At 37.9% G+C, this 18,112-nt stretch overlaps 1 protein-coding gene and 1 pseudogene across 5 annotated transcripts in view; one reads left to right on the forward strand and one right to left on the reverse strand.

Moving 5' to 3' along the window:
• FRMD5 (FERM domain containing 5) overlaps positions 1-18,112 on the reverse strand; it is a 310,915-nt gene that overhangs the window by 227,856 nt on the left and 64,947 nt on the right. The window lies entirely within an intron of this gene.
• Positions 16,247-16,925, forward strand: LOC100684759 (annotated as a pseudogene).

Below are 18,112 nucleotides of genomic sequence, written 5' to 3' on the forward strand. Positions count from 1 at the left end.
ATCTAATGTTACATTTAAGTGAAAACCAAATAAAATTTAAAAAGCATTTCCACTTAAAATGTCTTTTTCAGGAATGCAACCCACCACAAATATGAGGTCTTCCTATGCACTACTAAATATTTTTCCATTCTTATTTTAACTCTTAATGTATACATATATATGTGTGTGTGATGCATTTCTATACCTCTATGAGCTTGATGATTGGCAACCGCTCCTGCTCATCTGGCCTTCCATCTGCAATGGAGACAGTGCCAGGCACAGTGCTTAGCTCAATTTTTCTGAGACAAACTCAAGTATTTTATGGAATCTAGAAGAACCAAGCAAATGATCTAGTGATTTTGGTAATTTAAAAACTTCCTACCAGCATGCATTTTCAGCAATTGCTAAAGGTTTTACAGAGTGATAAATTACTCCTGCAAGGACTTGATCAATTTATTCTCTTGATCTTCAGGTTTCATCCTGACTATAAACAAAGTCCCTAAGAATATTTTGATGTAGTTGCTAGCAGCATCCTTCAGATACTGAGTATGCACCCCTTCATGATAATAATTATCAGGCTAAAAACCATAAAGACTCAAAAAAGAGGATTTCTAGATTTCAGAATTTTTAATGTCCTTAGGATACTTCTTATGTATGAACACGTCTGTCTTAGTAGCATTTGAAAATGCATTAGATAACATTTGTAGATCATGTGGAGATTTTTTCCCTTAAAATAACTTGCATGTGGAAAAGTTCCATAGGTTAGAAGGTTGTCTCATATGGTGAGAATAATGATTTCACTACAATAGAGATTAGTAGAGTTCTAAGTATGATTTATATTTGCTGAATGTAAGACGTACAAATACATTTGAAAGATTTGAAATACATACCATTAATAAAGGTGTAATATGATTTCTTTCAGCTTCTTTGTAAATCTCAAAGTCAGTGGGTCTGGAGGAGCTGGATTCCAACTTTATCAACTCCAAAACATTTAGAGTTGCTCTTAATCATTCATTCTGAATCCTTTGAAAAAGTAGGACAATAAGCATCTTGTTTCTAATCTCTACAAATGAAATAGATGCTACTTTAGTGCTTTTCCTTTGCTTGGCCACTCGAGGTATATAATAAAGAGCTAGGAAATAAATTCACCAACTGATATTTCAAAAGGAAACCCAAATGCCAAAAAAATGATACTCTCCCTTTTTATATGAAAATGCCAGAGGTCCCTGGAGACAGAAATAGATCTTATTTTTATATTTCAAAATTGTACTATAACACTTAATGTGTATAAGAATTATCATGAACTTGCTTTATTTTTTTAAATTTTTATTTATTTATGATAGTCACACAGGGAGAGAGAGAGAGGCAGAGACACAGGCAGAGGGAGAAGCAGGCTCCATGCACCGGGAGTCCGACGTGGGATTTGATCCCAGGTCTCCAGGATCGCGCCCTGGGCCAAAGGCAGGCACCAAACCGCTGCGCCACCCAGGGATCCCCTTTTTTTTTTTAATTTTTGTTGATTTATGATAGTCACACAGGGAGAGAGAGAGGCAGAGACACAGGCAGAGGGAGAAGCAATGAACTTGCTTTAAAAGTAGTTGTATACAAAAATCTTAAATGGTTTTAGAAATCATTTTAAGAAAATGAAAACCTGAAAGGAATATAAGAACTTCTATTAAACACTTTGATCATTATTTTAAAATTCATAATTCAAGGGCACCTGGGTGGCACAATTAGTTAAGCTTCCTTTTTTGGGGGGGGATCTGGTCTGATCCCAGGGTCTTGAGATGGAGCCCCACATTGGGCTCTGCACTCAGCATGGAATCTACTTGGGTTTCTCTCTCCCTCTTCCCCTTTCCACCCTGTGCACTCGTTCTCTCCCCCCGCCCCATAAATCTTTTTTAAAAATTCATAATTCGGGACACCTGGGTGGCTCAGCGGTTGAGCCTCTGCCTTAGGCTCAGGGCGTGATCCTGGGATCTGGGATGGAGTCCCACATCGGGCTCCTTGCATGGGGCCTGCTTCTCCCTCTGCCTGTGTCTCTGTCTCTCTCTCATTGTCTCTCATGAATAAATAAAATCTTTTAAAAATTTTATAATTCAGTATTTCCAATGTTTGAAAAAATATGGAACAAAAAAATTTCATGAGAAGGGAATCTGCTATTATGCACAAGCCCACCTTCACTGATTTTCCCTGCTGTCATCTCTTTATTTACACAACCTCTATTCAAATGAAAATGCTTCAGGGCGGGATCCCTGGGTGGCGCAGCGGTTTGGCGCCTGCCTTTGGCCCGGGGCATGATCCTGGAGACCCGGGATCGAATCCCACGTCGGGCTCCCGATGCATGGAGCCTGCTTCTCCCTCTGCCTGTGTCTCTGCCTCTCTGTCTCCCTCTGTGTGACTATCATGAATAAATAAATAAAATCTTTAAAAAAAAAAAAAAGAAAAGAAAATGCTTCAGGGCAAAGTTTTATTAGTGAATATCTTTGTGACTAGCCAAATGCAGAGAGGATCTTACAGGAATGGATCTAAAAAAAAAAACAAAAAACAAACAAACAAAAAACCTCTTCAATCTTTGTTCTTCTACCTGCAGCTACCCTAGATAGAATCAGAGGGTCCCAAATTTTCAGGACTCTCACAAACAGGCTGCAGCTGTCTCCCTGAGAACCTTCCTAATAGATTCTGTACCACTTCTACACAGTCGGGTGACCCTGCTATCTCAGTAGAAACACAAAAGACCTACAAAATGGAACAAACTGCATCTTAGGATCATGCTTCCTCCTAGTTTCTGACGACAGAGGCCACTGTTTGGTTCTACTTGATCTCCTGGACTCCAGACTACTGCTTATTTCAGAAGCAGGGAAATCAGAAATTTGAAATCAGAAAAATCCTAGTTTAATTCCCAACTCTATTACCTACTAGCTTTTTGACCTTGAGCAAGTCACTGATATGCTCTGTTCACCAGCTTCTTCATTTTTAAAAATGTGAATCATAATACCCTACCTCAGAAGACTGACAACGGGAGTGAATGGAATCAAACAATATACTGAATTTTATTTGGGGAACAGTGAAGTATCAAGCCCCCGTCAGTTTAAATTGGCACATAAGAACAAAGTATATCCAGAACTTGGACAAAATAACTGTGAATCTAGAAAGGGTATAATGACATTGTTCTCTCTAGAAGTCCTCCATCATAAAAAGGCCTTTAGAGGGGTCCTCTAATCTAAGTCTAATAAGGTAATTAGTTATCACAGCAAAAATGATTTATTTAAAATAAAGCTGTAACCTAATGTTATTGAAAGTTGTATAAAGAATGTATTTTTTTTAAGATTTTATTTATTCATGAGAGAGAGAGAGAGAGAGAGACAGAAAGAGAGAGAGAGAGAGGCGCAGAGGCAGGCTCCATGCAGGGAGCCCAACGCGGGACTCGATCCCTGGTCTCCAGAATCACGCCTTGGGCTGAAGGCGGTGCCAAACTGCTGAGCCATCTGGGCTGTCCTGTATGAAGAATGCATTAAAAGAAGATGGCAGAATAAACAGATTTTTTGCAAAGAAGGGAGGCTTTGCAAAGAAAAATGTGTCAGTATTTAACCAGCAATGTCCAAGGGAAATGGAACCTGACTCAGCAGCCATTATATAATTTTGAGAGACAGATGTTTCGTTTCGTTTTTGGTGTCAGTGTACTTTTTTAAAAAGTTTTTATTTAAAGTAGCTAATTTAGCTAGCCAGTTAGCTAACATATAGTATTATTATATTAGTTTCAGGTATACAATATAGTGATTCAGCACTTCCATATATCACCTGGTGCTCATCACAACAAGTGCACTCTTAATCTCCATCACCTATTTCACCCATCCCCCCACCCCACCTCTCCTCTGGGTAACTATCAGTTTATTATCTACAATAAAGCATCTATTTCTTGGTTTTTCTTCCCCCCCCCCCTTTGCTTGTTTCTTAAATTCCCCATGAGTAAAATCATATTGTATTTGTCTTTCTCTGACTTACTTCACTTAACATGATCCTCTATAGCTTCATTCATGTTGTTGCAAATGACAAGATTTCATTTTTTTATGGCTGAGTAATATTCCATTATATACATATATGTGTGTGTATATATATATATAGACACATACACCTTTATTCATAATTTGGCTATTATAGATAATGCTGTTATAAACATCAGGTTGCATTTGTTCCTTTGAATAGTATTTTTGTATTATTTGGGTAAATACCCAGTAGACTACTGGATTGTAGGGTAGTTCTATTTTTAAGATGTTCTGTGTTTTATTTTTTTTAAGATTTTATTTATTTATTCATGAGAGAGAGAGAGAGACAGAGAGAGACAGAGAGAGAGGCAGAGACACAGGCAGAGGGAGAAGCAGGCTCCAGGCTCCATGCAGCGAGCCCGACACGGGAACTCAATCCTGGGCCTCCAGGATCACGCCCTGGGCCGAAGACAGGCACTAAACCACTGAGCCACCCAGGGATCCCCAAGATATTCTGTGTTTTAAAAGAAGCTTAATACGCCAGTCTTCACTGCAGCATAATGAGATTTTCTTTCAAGACTACCTGGCATCCTTTACTCTGATTCTATGTTCATCAAACCATCTGTTGATTACTAATTGGATCTACAAAAGTAAAAACTAGACCTAGAGGCACCTGGGTGGCTCAGTCAGTTTAAGTGTCTGAGCCTTAGTCTCAGGTAATGATCCCAGGGTCCTAGGATCGAGCCCCACGTCAGGTTCCCAGCTCAGTGGGGAGCCTGCTTCTTCCCTTTCCCCCTCCTTATGCTATCTTTCTCTCAAATAGGTAAAAAATTTTAAATAATTCATTTGATAATTAAATAATTCACTTTTAAAAAAATATCAGACCTGATGCGACCCCCATAGGGAAACTGTGAGACCCTGTGGGTGGCAAGCTAGCCTTTTTTCTGACATCTTAACTGGCTCCTCTAATTTCAACTTACCTATTTTTATCATAAAGGTATTTTGTATATTTTCAAGAGCCACGTTACCCATCCCTATTTTTCTGACTACACTTCTGCTTTTAGGTTATAATGTCAATATGGAAAAATATGTTTACAAAGTTGAAAAATCACAAAATTTCATATATTAAATAAAACCTGAGAATTATAGTAGTCCTACTCTGTAGCTATTTCATAATAACTTAAAATAACGGTTGTAAAGACTAGTATATAGTAGGAGTCACAAAGTCAAATGCTCACAAGATTAGTAAAAAGCAACTTAAAAAAAAGCTGATGGGAATAATGAACAGGGAATGATGGGACTCCTCACTGATGGGAATGATGAATTACTACCTAACAAGGCCACCACTCAGCTCCAGTCATCTACTGCCACAGAGAGCAATGTAGATCCAATGTTGCCTAATCTTCAGTTTTTTCAAAAGAATCTGAAAGTTAGGATCGGTTTGTGAAATATCTTGACTTTCACACATTGGCAATTAATTCAATCTAAAAAGAACAAAAACAAAAAACACTAAGACAACTAATATTATGAGAGTCAAATAAAACATGAGCATAGCCTGTATTTGGCTTAGACTCTACCAGTTTGAACTCTGCTCTCCTTTGAAAAATACTTGTGTTACAATGTTTATAAAACACAAAATAATGGAACATAAGTCAAATTATACAAATGCAATGTATTTTCCCCACAGATATATCAAAACTATATATGTGTCACATGTAATATAAACCAGTAATCAACATCAGCTTTTATCTCCATAAAAATTGTAGTCATCTGCACTACTCAGACATTTATGTTACATTGAATTTTAATTCTTTTAAATCTGGGATTGACTTACAAAATAAACTTAATGTACTCTATACTTTTTAATATAGTTGAGCTGAAGATATGTTTCTTCCTCACAAAACTATAAATAATGTCCAGATACTTAATAAGGTTTTAAGTCAAACCACATATTGAAAGGTGATATTACACAAAACTGCAGATATATATGTAAAATAACGAAAGCTAAGACTGGATTGAGATGATAGACTGCACACCTATACCCCTTTATATCTTTAATTCAATCAAATGAAAGAAAATACTTTAAAAGAATAATTTCAGAATTTCAGTGAAAGCAAGAAAGAGTGCTAAGTGATCACAAATTTTGAGGATTTCTCAAAGACTAGAAAGCAGATGGAGTCAGATCAGAGAAACAAGATCAGAGGGAAGCTAAGTCTTAGACATTTGTAGGAAAAAACTGCTGTGAAGGCAGGCGCAGTTTCAGAGAGCTTCAAACTTAAGAGTCAGTTGAATAAGGAACAGATGGAAAGGTTCCGAGGCAATCAACAGGATGCAAAGGTGCACCAAGTACAGCAAGACAGGGTATTTCCCTCTCTGGGTTATGCTAATAATTACTGATTGATCAAAGCAGCTACTAGGAACACTGGAATCCAAGCTACTATTTATTGATAATTCAGGTCTTGTCCCATCACCCGTATCTTATTGCTAGCCTTCTTTAATATGAAAGAGGCTAAAAGATATGTGCTAACCAGAGGAAGTAACAAGGGTAAGGAATAGGAGGATAGATGACTTATTAGGATATATGGAGCAATGTTTCAAAATATATTTCTTTAGTTTAACAACTGTCAGAGCTTGCACCCTGACTATGGCCTAAAACAACCAGATGATCTGAATGTGCCAGTTAGGTATGATACTACCAGCAAAACGGACTTTCATTAACCAGCTAAGGAGTTAAAATTTAATTTTTAAAAAGACCAGTTGTTTGCAACTGATTAGGGGTGGGAGAGAGGGAGAACAGATCAGCATTATCTCCTTTACAATTTCTCCTCCCTTGCTGCTAGTTATTGCTCTCTTCTGTATCCTTCCTCCCTTGGACCCAGAAAATAGAATTCTTAATTCCTCAAAGCAACCTTATTATCCAACCACAATATAACTTATTAAGGTGTGAATGCACCCATCATGGGAGAGGGAAGGGATAACTAAAATGTGTTTTATTAATCACACATTCCACTTATCCCCTCAGCCCTGCACAGCCCTTTAAGGAAAGTTCTCTTCTGCACTGTTCAGTTTCCCAGGACTTAACTGTGATTCAGAATCAAGAGAATGAGTGGAAAAAGGCAAGACTGGAAAGCCAAGAGGAAAGAAGGAAGAATTCTTGCATGCTCTGACAGTTTCTGAACTCATGTTTCTTGTAGAGAGTTAAGTAATGGGAAAGGAATAGAGAAAAATAAGAAAAGAAGCCAGGAATACTAAATCTGCCCATCTAATTAAGAGATAGGGAAGATATCTGAACACAAAAGAAATCAGGTTGGGGTACCAGAAAGAGCTCAGTCTTTTAGTGAGAGAGGGGTTGCTGAACAGCCCTAACATGAAAGAATTGGAGAAAATAAAGAGGATTATGAGAAGCATGGTAACTTAGATTTTATTTAATACTCTTTGAGAGTACCAAGTCAAGACTGAGATCTCTCTTCAATCCCTTCTGGTTATGGGACTGTCTTCTCTGTATCCAATTCCACAGGGATAGTCCAGCAAGGCCTTAGTATTCACAAAGGTTGGGGACTTGTGGTGGCCAAGGGGGTGAAAGGAAGGACGGTATAGATATAATGGAAGGTTCCAGCAGCTTTGCCCAAGATATATTTGTTCCAAATACCAAAATTAAAAGGCAAGGTTGTCTGAGTGGCTCAGTTGGTTGAGCATCCAACTCTTGATTCTGGCTGAGGTCATGACCTCAGGGTCATGGGATCAAGTCCCTTGTTGAGCTCTGTGCTGGGTATGGAGCTGGCTTAAGATTCTTTCTCTACCTCTCCCACCATCCCCCACCACCTGTGTGCACATACTCTCTCTCTCAAAAAATTTAAATTAGGGATGCCTGAGTGGCTCAGTGGTTGAGTATCTCCTTTGGCTCAGGGCATGATCCTGGGTCTGGGGATCGAGTCCCAAACTGGGCTCCCTGAGAGGAGCCTGCATCTCTCCTTGCCTACGTCTCTACCTCTCTGTATCTTTCATGAATAAATAATATCTTTTTAAAAAATTAAAAGGCATTCTTAAGTATAACAGAAGCTTTCAATTACTAATAAATCTTTTTTTTTTCAATTACTAATAAATCTTAACTCTGTCTCAAATACACACCCTACTTTAAAGGTCTGCTTTGAAGAGTTAGAGGAAGAAATAAAAATTAGTTAACCTGGATTCTTTTTTTTTTTTTTTTTTGGTCCCTGTTCTTTACAAAAACAAGTATCCCAAAGATTAATGAAGCTTGCTAGAGATGGTATATATATTGTAGTAATTCTCCACTTGTAATTTAGAACAAAACCATGAGGAAGAAATTAAAGAAGCAATTATGAAAACTCCAGTACTTAACCTTCTTTAACAGACCCCCAAGTAACTCCATATTAATACGTAACTGCCCAGGAGAGCCTATCTTTTCCTTCAAGGCAGACCAAATTAGTTTAGGGAGTATAAGGTGTTTTTTTTTTCTTCACATATTTACATTGCACAAGGCCAAAGACTCTTTAAAAGAGTGTTCAGGGGGCACCTGGATGCTCAGTGGTTGAGCATCTGTCTTTGGCCCAGGGCATGATCCTGGAGTTCTGGGATTGAGTCCCATATTGGGCTCCCTGCATGGAGCCTGCTTCTCCCTCTGCCTGTGTCTGTGCCTCTGTGTGTGTATCTCATGAATAAATAAATAAAATCTTAAAAAAAAAAAAAAAAAAAAAGAACGTTCACCCTTCACTGTTAAGCAGAAAATATACTTTAAGGCAGACACAGGTCTCTCTCTGGTGTTCCTAAAGATTCAGAACATGTTGGTGGTCTCCTCTGACCACTACAAAGTTAATTTTGCTTAACACACTCTATATATCTTATCATAGGTACCTCATTTATTTCTGCAATATTTTGTCTCTATATTCAGTCACTTTCTTCCTCCCCCATACTCACTCTTCCATGAAACTATCTTCATTTCCTCTTTTTCACTGAACTAAATTCTTACCTCAATTTATCAGAGTATTTACTTCTCTCATTCAAAATCCAATTCAAATTCAAGCCCAAGCAGAAAGTCTTCATAAATGATGAAGTCACAAATTCAGATTCACCCAGATACCCCAATGGGATTCATAAAAGGTATGACAGAGCTTTGTATAATTTATCCTCTAAGATTATTTTTTAAATTATTTTTGTTGATTTATCATTTATTAGATTTATAAAGCACTTCTCCAAAATAGATCCCCAATCTCCCCAAGATCCAAGAAAGGTAGTAAACAGTAATTCTCTCCCTAGTTGACAACTGGGAATAAATTAGTAGTATGAATGGTCTCAAGGTTCCTCATGAAATCAGTTACTATGTTAAAAACCGAGCGCCTCAGACTTCAGGCCTAGAGGGAACACCCACCATAACCTACTGGTTCTATTTCAAGCTGCCTCTTTTTTCCTTTTTTTCAGTTTTAACAGTACTGAAAAATGCTAATTGCTCTAATATTAAAGCTTGATTTTAGGCAATTTGAGGCAACCTTAAGGTTTCTCTGGCCTTTCAAATGGAATATCCCTGGGAGGCATAATACTTCTATTCCTGTTACAGAAGGTAAAAATGAGAGTTTCGTTTCAGCTCCTTTCATGAAACAAGTTTTGCTAATGGATGAGAGAGAGGGCAATTTACGCATTAGCAGCGATGCCATCTCGTGAGAAGAATGTGAGGAGAAAAGCCCTTGATTGAGAAGCTAGAATCACAGAGAATAACTTTGTCTACTTCATATTTTGTTTTTTGTTTTTTGTTTTTTAAGAATAAGGTAGGTAGAGTACGAGAGGACAAAAGCACCCAACCCATCATGGGTTCTCCTGGAATATAAAGCTCCAGGAGCAGAGATTCCCATCTAAGAAGTTTAGGCTTTATACTGACAAAAATGGAACCATTAAATGAGTCCAAGATGAAGAGTACCATGAGCATATTGAGTTTTGGAAAGATCTCTCTGGCATCACTGTGCTGGTTAAATAGGAAAGAGCTATCTAGAGGCAGGGAGACTAGGTAAGATGCCACTGTAGTTCACACAAGCAGAATTTGGTATTGTTCATTTAATATATGATAAGAAATCAATAGCAACTCAAGGTTGAAGAATCACCACTTACAAAATGATTGAAATAACTGAATATTAGTATTGAAAATTCTATCTGGATCCATACTTTGCTTGGCACATCTGTGTATCTTTATGATTTTTTTTAAAGAAAATTAACCAGAAAATTAATCTTTTGTGGTGATTAAGAAATTATCTCAGAAAATAAAATCTCAGAAAATCAGTTTACTAAACTATAATAAAGAAATATAAAAAGGAGGGATCCCTGAGTGGCTTAGCGGTTTGGCGCCTGCCTTCGGCCCTGGGCATGATCCTGGGCTCGGGGCATGATCCCGAGATCCCAGGATTGAGTTCCGCTTTGGGCTCCCTGCATGCTTCTCCCTCTGCCTGTGTCTCTGCCCCTCTCTCTCTCTCTCTCTGTCCCTCATGGATGAATGAATAAAATCTTCAAAAAAGAAGAAAAGAAAAGAAAAGAAAAGAAAAGAAAAGAAAAGAAAAGAAAAGAAAAGAAAAGAAAAGAAAAGAAAAGAAAAGAAAAGAAAGAAAAGAAAAGAAAAGAAAAGAAAAGAAAAGAAAAGAGAAAAGAAAGAAAGAAAGAAAGAAAAGAAAGAAAAGAAGAAAGAAAGAAAGAAAGAAAGAAGAAAGAAAGAAAGAAAGAAAGAAAGAAAGAAAGAAAGAAAGAAAGAAAGAAAGAAAGAAAGAAAGAAAAAAAAGAAAGAAATACAAAAAGAAATGCAACAAATTGGAACAAAGTAATAAAGGTTTGTTATGCAAAAATGTAAAAGAAATATACAATTATGTAAGGGCAACACCTAAAAATCACTCCTAAGTAGTCAAAGGAGAGAAAACAAATTGAAAAAAGAAATACAAATAGGAAAGGAATCATATGAGAAAATACAGTTAGGCTTTTTTTTTTTTTTAAAGATTTTATCTGTTTATTCATGAGAGACACAGAGAGAGAGGCAGAGAGATAAGAAGTGGGAGGAGAAGCAAGCTCCATGCAGAGAGCCCAATGCGGAACTCAATCCTGTGATCTCGGGATCATGCCCCCGAGCCAAAGGCAGATGCTCAACCGCTGAGCCACCCAGGCATCCCTAGAGTTAGACATTTAGATTTCAAGTACTACTGCTTAAAACATAAATTATAAAATCTGATGTTACCTGGGCTGGACTTTGACTTAGTGACATTATTTATTTGTTCAATCTTTCTGAAAAATAATTAGTAATATGTAACAATAACTATAAAACTGTTCATATTTAAGATTTTATTTATTTACTTATTTGAGAGAGAGCAGGGGGAGGGGGGAGAGGGAGAGAGGGAGAGGGAGAAAGAGAGAGAATGAGCAGAGGGATGGAGCAGAGCAAAAAGGAGAAGCAGAACTCCCCGCTGAGCAGGGAGCCTGATTCAGGATTTGATCCCAGGACCCTGAGATCATGACCTGAGCCAAAGGCAGATGCTTAACTGACTGAGCCACCGAGGGGCCTCTACTATTCATATTTTTGTCCAATAATTCCAACTGGCAATATTAGGAGTGTAAAGAAATATTCAACACCCTAAAAAGGGAAAGAAGGATAGAAGTAAAGAGGGAGGGAGAAAGGGAAGAAAGAAGAAAAATAATCTATATAGAGATGTTCTGAGATATGCTATTTAGATTAGTGAAAAACTAGAAATCATTCAAGGACCCCTCAGTGGAAAAATGGTTTAAGAATTATGATATATCAATAAGACAGTATTTGTCACAGCGTTTAAAAAACACATCTATTGACAAAGGAGGGCAATTAATGTGGAAAGATAAAAGTAAAATTTTGTTTTTATTGCATTCTTTTTGCTGTGAAGTCACTTATTCCTGAAAAGGGTACTTTTCCTGCTTATCAGTGAGCATGTCACAAGTGTCAGAATCGAAAGCTTACTGAAATTAAGAAAGAGAAACTTACTATTTTCATCCTCGTCTCTGGCTCTTTCATAGAAAAGGAAATGGATCTGACAAGACTGGTTTTCAGAGCCATTTTGATTATTGCCTTAGTAACCTGTGCTCCTGTAAGTGATACCAAGCTAGATGTTATATGATTTGCTCCAGTTTCTTTCTAAATGCAGAGGTTAAGCTGATTTTTAAATCCCCTTGCTTTACCTCCGGGCCTTTGGAATTGAGGATAAAGCTTCAGCTATAACTTCTGAGATCTTGAAATTCTTAGACCCAAGAAGGGAGAAGCTTGGTCTGATGAATACTAACTACTTCTGACTTGACATTCAGATGAAATAAAAGCTCTTTTTTTACTTCTAAAGAAAAAAAGAGAAAATATGAAGATGATAAAATCTCACTCTCATCTATCTTTAAAATTCCACCATCATTTTTATGACCTCTTTTGTGGCACTTTTTGTGTGTCAGTGATCACTGAATAAAGCACCTTGAGTCACCCATCTTGGCACAATAGTCCCTTTCCTGTCATTTGGAATGGATCCACTGCTGTATCACCATCACTAACTTCACCATAAGCATAACCTGAACAGTGAAGCCTAGCACATCTTGGCCTTTCCTGAGTATATCTAAAAGCAATAGAAAGCTTTTTAAAATGTAAGTGGTCTTATCAGTAAGTTCCATAAATTACCTTTCACTTGAAGAAATTCCCCCAGAGTTGCAATCAGATGCTATCAAAAAACCAATATAAGTCAGGTCAGCCACTTCAGTGATTTTGCTGGACAAATGTATCATAAGTACACCAAAGTCTCATTAAAAGTTCACCTCTCTGAACCTTCTCCCAAGTGATAATCATACTAGGATCATTTTCTCCTTTTCTCTGATACATGTCTTAAGATATTAAAATGACACAATCCAGCTTGGTGAGCTTAAAGGAAAAAATTCAAGAAATATGGCTCCAAGTGACAGCTTTGAAATCCAGGCTGAGTCTTTGAGATAATGGCATTTCCCTATGACGGGTACTATGTTCCACAGATTTTTATTTAACTTTCTTCTTTGCCACAGTAGTTACTTGAAATCAAACTTTATGATAAGAAACTAAAATGTCAGGCATCCAGGTGGCTCATTTGGTTAAGTGTCTGCCTTTGGGTTCCAGTCATGATCCCAGGGTCCTGAGCAGTGAGTAGCCTGCTTCTCCCTCTCCCTTGCCCCTATCCTTGCTTGTGCTCTCTCCCCCTCTCTCAAATAAATAAAATCTTTAAAAAAAAAAAAAAACCTTAAAATGCATAAATACAATAAGTCTTAAAAATAATCTAATTTTGTATGTATCAGGACATGCTGAAACTGAACGTTCTTAAGACTAAGGTATATTTAAATGAGCGTCATACAGTTCCTAAAAAAAGTGTAGGCATCTAAAAAAAACATTTAACTTCTTTTCTGTCTACACTAACATGATCCTTTCATATACCTTTGCAGGAGCATCACCTCATCCTGTTGACCAGGAACCAACTCCTTAATCTGAGTTTCACATTCCTGTCACTGCACTTCAAGGACCCTCACCTCTCCTTTCTCTTCCATAGACTATTCCTCAGTAGACACTGTCTAGTCCTTGGAGTGCCTGGCCAGCTCAGTCAGTGGAGTATGTGACTCTCAATCTCAAGGTCTTGAGTTCAAGCCCCCTGTTGGGTGTAGAAATTCCTTTAAAATAAAATAAAAATACCCTTTTAAAAAAGAGTATATCTCATCTTCATTCTCTTTACCAGTGCATGATCCTATCTTTGTCTCTTGGTTGTCTCATATACTATGTCCATCTCTCTCTCTCAGCTGGCCAATCCTTCAACTGCCATCATATAAATCATTTTGGAAATTAGCCTTCCTCACAAAGACTTTCCCAAGTAACTGGAAGCGAAGGGAGCAGTCCAGCCACTGGACTGCTAGACTAATTAGTCTAATAAACTCTCCTCATACCAATCATTGGGCACCACTGCATTCGTGCATTGTAAACATTAAGTATTTGTTCGATATTTGATCCTAATGAGCATTCATTCATTCTGTGATTGTTCACTTTACATCACAAACACCCACAGAGGAGCACTCTCTCTTATATAGAGAACATGTTTCACACAGAGTCATTTAATAAATGCTTTTTTATTATGAAAGTCATAATATCCAAATTCCAATCTGGAGTGTTCAGTGTTTATTCCAGAAACTGAAAAGGGCTGACTAGCTATCACCAACCCTCATTTCCATGACTACCAGACAATCTCAACTTCACTGTTTTTGGCTCTCTTCACCAATCGATACCCATTAATAAAAATAACCCAACCAGATGTCATTGTCATTCTAAGAGAATAAACTTTCAGTAGTATGAGAGAGACAGCTAGATGAATCTGGCTTTTCTACTATGTCTCCACTCTTACTTACACTTCCATTTTAATTATTTAATTTCCTCAGTAGCTGTCCAAGCAGAAGAAAAGTTAAAATTTCACCCCTAATGTAAAGATGGCATCATGGTAATCCTATTTTAATAATTCTTCTGAGAAAAAAGGGTAATTATCAAAAAATACCCAAGATAATTATTTCTAGGTCCACGTTATTTAGTGCTATAAAGTTAAGAAATTTTCACAAAGAACTATCATTAGAAAAGGAACAGGATCATGAAGTTGGTTAAGATATAAGCTAGGTATAAATCACTGGATTACAAAATTGGTATTCATCATTGAGCAGTTTAGGGGATTCCTAGCTATGTGCTTACTTAAGCAAAGTGCTATCATTATTCAACAATTTAAAAGAAAAGAGATGTACAACAAATAACATGACTACCTCTACAACCTCTCCTACCATTCCCAACATCTCTCTTTTTACTGAGCATGATGGGAATCTAATGGAATTAACTGAAGACTGAATTTTTTTTAAAAAGGACTGAATTTTTAAAAGATTTTATTTATTTATTCATGAGAGACACAGGCAGACAGAGAAGCAGGCTCCTCGTGGGGAGCCTGACGTGGGACTCGACTCTAGGACCCAGGAATCACGACCCAAGCCAGAGGCAGACACTCAGCCACTGAGCTACCCAGGTGTCCCACGACTGAATTTTTTTAGATCTTGACAAGACTTATGAGAGACTGAGGATGGATGGACGGAACAAAGGGAGGGAGGGAGGGAGGGAGGGAGGGAGGGAGGGAGGGAGGGAGGAGGGAGGAAGGAAGGAAGGAAGGAAGGAAGGAAGGAAGGAAGGAAGGAAGGAAGGAAGGAAAAAAGAAAAGACCAACACAGAGCGAATAATATAGTAAGAAGTCTCTGCCTCAATGGGAAGAGAAGGCATACATATGGAAGGCATTCAGACTTTTGAAGAAAGGTAGTGTTAACAGCAAGGAGTAAAATGTTAGTGGAGGTACAATGCCCTTACAGAGACAGAAATCAACAATATTGGGCATAAAACACTTCTACATTAGAAAATCTCAGCAGGGGGGTCAGCCCGGGTGGCTTAGCAGTTGAGTGCCTGCCTTCGGCCCAGGGAGTGATCTTGGAGTCCCAGAATCGAGTCCCACATTGGGCTCCCTGCATGGAGCCAGCTTCTCCCTCTGCCTGTGTCTCTGCCTCTCTCTCTCTCTCATAAATAAATAAAATCTTTAAAAAAAAAAAAAAAAAAAAAAAAGGAAAGAAAATCTCAGGGGTCTCTGGCTGGTCACTCGGTGGAACATGTGACTCCTAATCAGGGTCATGAGTTCAAGCCCCATGTTGAGCATAGAGCTTACTTAAAAATAAAATGAAATAAAATAAAATAAAAATCTCAGGTCAGTCCTATTTTGAAAGAGATAAGAACACAAAAACAGACTACAGGCTAACTTTAATCCAAGCAATCCTTAAGGATCAATGTCAATTATATCAGAAAAACGTACAAGTTGCTCTTATTTTTCCCCAGTCCAAAATGAACAGAGATCCCTAGCTTACATGTCATTTTAAAAAGTCAATTCAAGAAACTACGTATAGTAAAAAAGAATTTTGTCTCTACAAACTTTAATTTTAGTGCACTTTTTAAAGTATTCCACAAACCTGAAACCTGACCATTTTGATTTACTATAAGTCAGACTCTGCCACTGCAAGAAGCATTGTCCCAAAAATACAATAAGCAAAAGAATCACATAATCCCCAGGGCTATAAAACAATAGCAACAACTTTATGCTGTGACTGAGGAATCCAGTGTGGAGTGGCAGCAATTCCTATACTTGTGTCTTTACCCTGCCATCTATACCTCAAAGGCATTTTTTTTTTATTTAAAATAAACAAAAAGTGGCTTTGCCACATCTATTGCGAGAATGAAGACCATTCTCAGCAATCAGACTGTTGACATTCCAGAAAATGTCGACATCACCCTGAAGGGACACACTGTGATCCTGAAGGGCCCCAGAGGAACTCTGCGAAGGGACTTCAATCACAACAATGTAGAATTCAGTCTTCTCGGAAAGAAAAAGAAGAGGCTCCGAGTTGACAAATGGTGGGGAAATAGAAAATAACTGGCTACCATTTGCACGATCTGTAGTGCTAACAGTAGCCAGGTACAGAACATGATCAAGGGCGTTACACTGGGCTTCCGTTACAAGATGAAATCGGTGTATGCTCACTTCCCCATCAACGCTATTATTCAGGAGAAGGGTTCTCTTGTTGAAATCTGAAATTTCTTAGGTGAAAAATACATTCACAGGGTTCAGATGAAGCCAGGTGTTGCTTGTTCTGTATCTCAAGCCCAAAAAGATTAGTTAATTCTTGAAGGAAATGACATTGAACTTGTTTCGAACTCAGCTGCTTTGATTCAGCAAGTTAAAAACTGCTAAAAACAAGGATATCAGAAAATTTTTGGATGGTATCTATGTTTCTGAAAAAGGAACAGTTCAGCAGGCTGATGAATAAGATCTCAGTTGTCCAGCAACAGAAACAGCAAGATGCCAGATGATTTTGCAGACTTATTTGTGATACCTTAAGAATGCAATAAAACTATACTGATTTGGGAAAAAAATAAAAATAAAAAATAAAATAAACAAAGAAGTGAAAATAATCCTTAGAGATTCCCTGCAGTTGCCAGATGATGATATAGCTCAATTTCTGCTTCAATATCCCATTAACTCCAAACAAGGAACGACAGCTTAAAGTCATTTCCAAGGACATCAAGAGATACTGCAGGATAAGCTTTTAGAATGAAGCTCCTCCAATAGTCCACACACAAAAATAGACCTAACCAGAGCCCAGAACAGAAGGAACAAACTTTTCCTCTGTGATTTTCACAGTACTGTGCTTCTCCTAGCAGAAAGGTCAAACTTTGACGCGTAGCATTTCCCCAGGTTAGTGACTAGGACCCTTCCCATGGATGGACTTCTGGCAAGGAACAAATGAGCCATAGGCAAAACAAATATCTCGGTAAACTCTTATAATAGGTGTTCCCCAAGGAACTCCAGCTTGGGTTCTGCAGCCAATGGCACTACTTCCAGGTAGGTTGTCCTACTACCAGAATCATTCTCTGCCCTCTAAACCCATTACACCTCAGCAGGTTGCTACCATTTGTCACCAGTACCACTTCTGTGCCCTCATGCAAGGTGAGACCCATGATGGCATCTCTGTCAATCCCTGGGGAAACAGGACTTGCCACTGGATTAGAAAAGGTCTGCTTTACCTCCATAGCTTTCTTTGCCATACAGGCAATGCAGATTAGATCCCCAGGACCCTGACTACATTCCTTTCCACCTCTTTTTCTAAGTATTATACCTCAACTCACTACTCCAAGGTAGTTCCAAGTGAGACTTATATACTACAAAGGGAAAGCTGTTCTTGGGTGACTTTGGGCAACTAAAGAGAAAAAGGTAAGTCTAGTGGAGACCAAGCAAAATAAACTTTGCTCAAAGTTCTAGAAAATAACTCTAGAAGAACTCTTTCCATAACATGTATTATTTGTTAGAAATGTGAAGCCTATTTGAAAATTTGTTAAGCTTAACACTTCAGAAGATACATATTTTTTCTGAAACTTTGAAAAGCTACACAAGTTACAGGAGACTAACAGGTTTACAGCGATATGGATCAACTGGGGATGAACTAAAAGGGAGAGAATATAGCATTCCTTGGGTATCTTTCCATTATTAGAACTTCAAAGCAGAGGATATACAGATATACACATTTAC

This window comes from Canis lupus, chromosome 30, assembly GCF_011100685.1.
Source record: "Canis lupus familiaris isolate Mischka breed German Shepherd chromosome 30, alternate assembly UU_Cfam_GSD_1.0, whole genome shotgun sequence".
Lineage (NCBI taxonomy): Eukaryota > Metazoa > Chordata > Mammalia > Carnivora > Canidae > Canis > Canis lupus.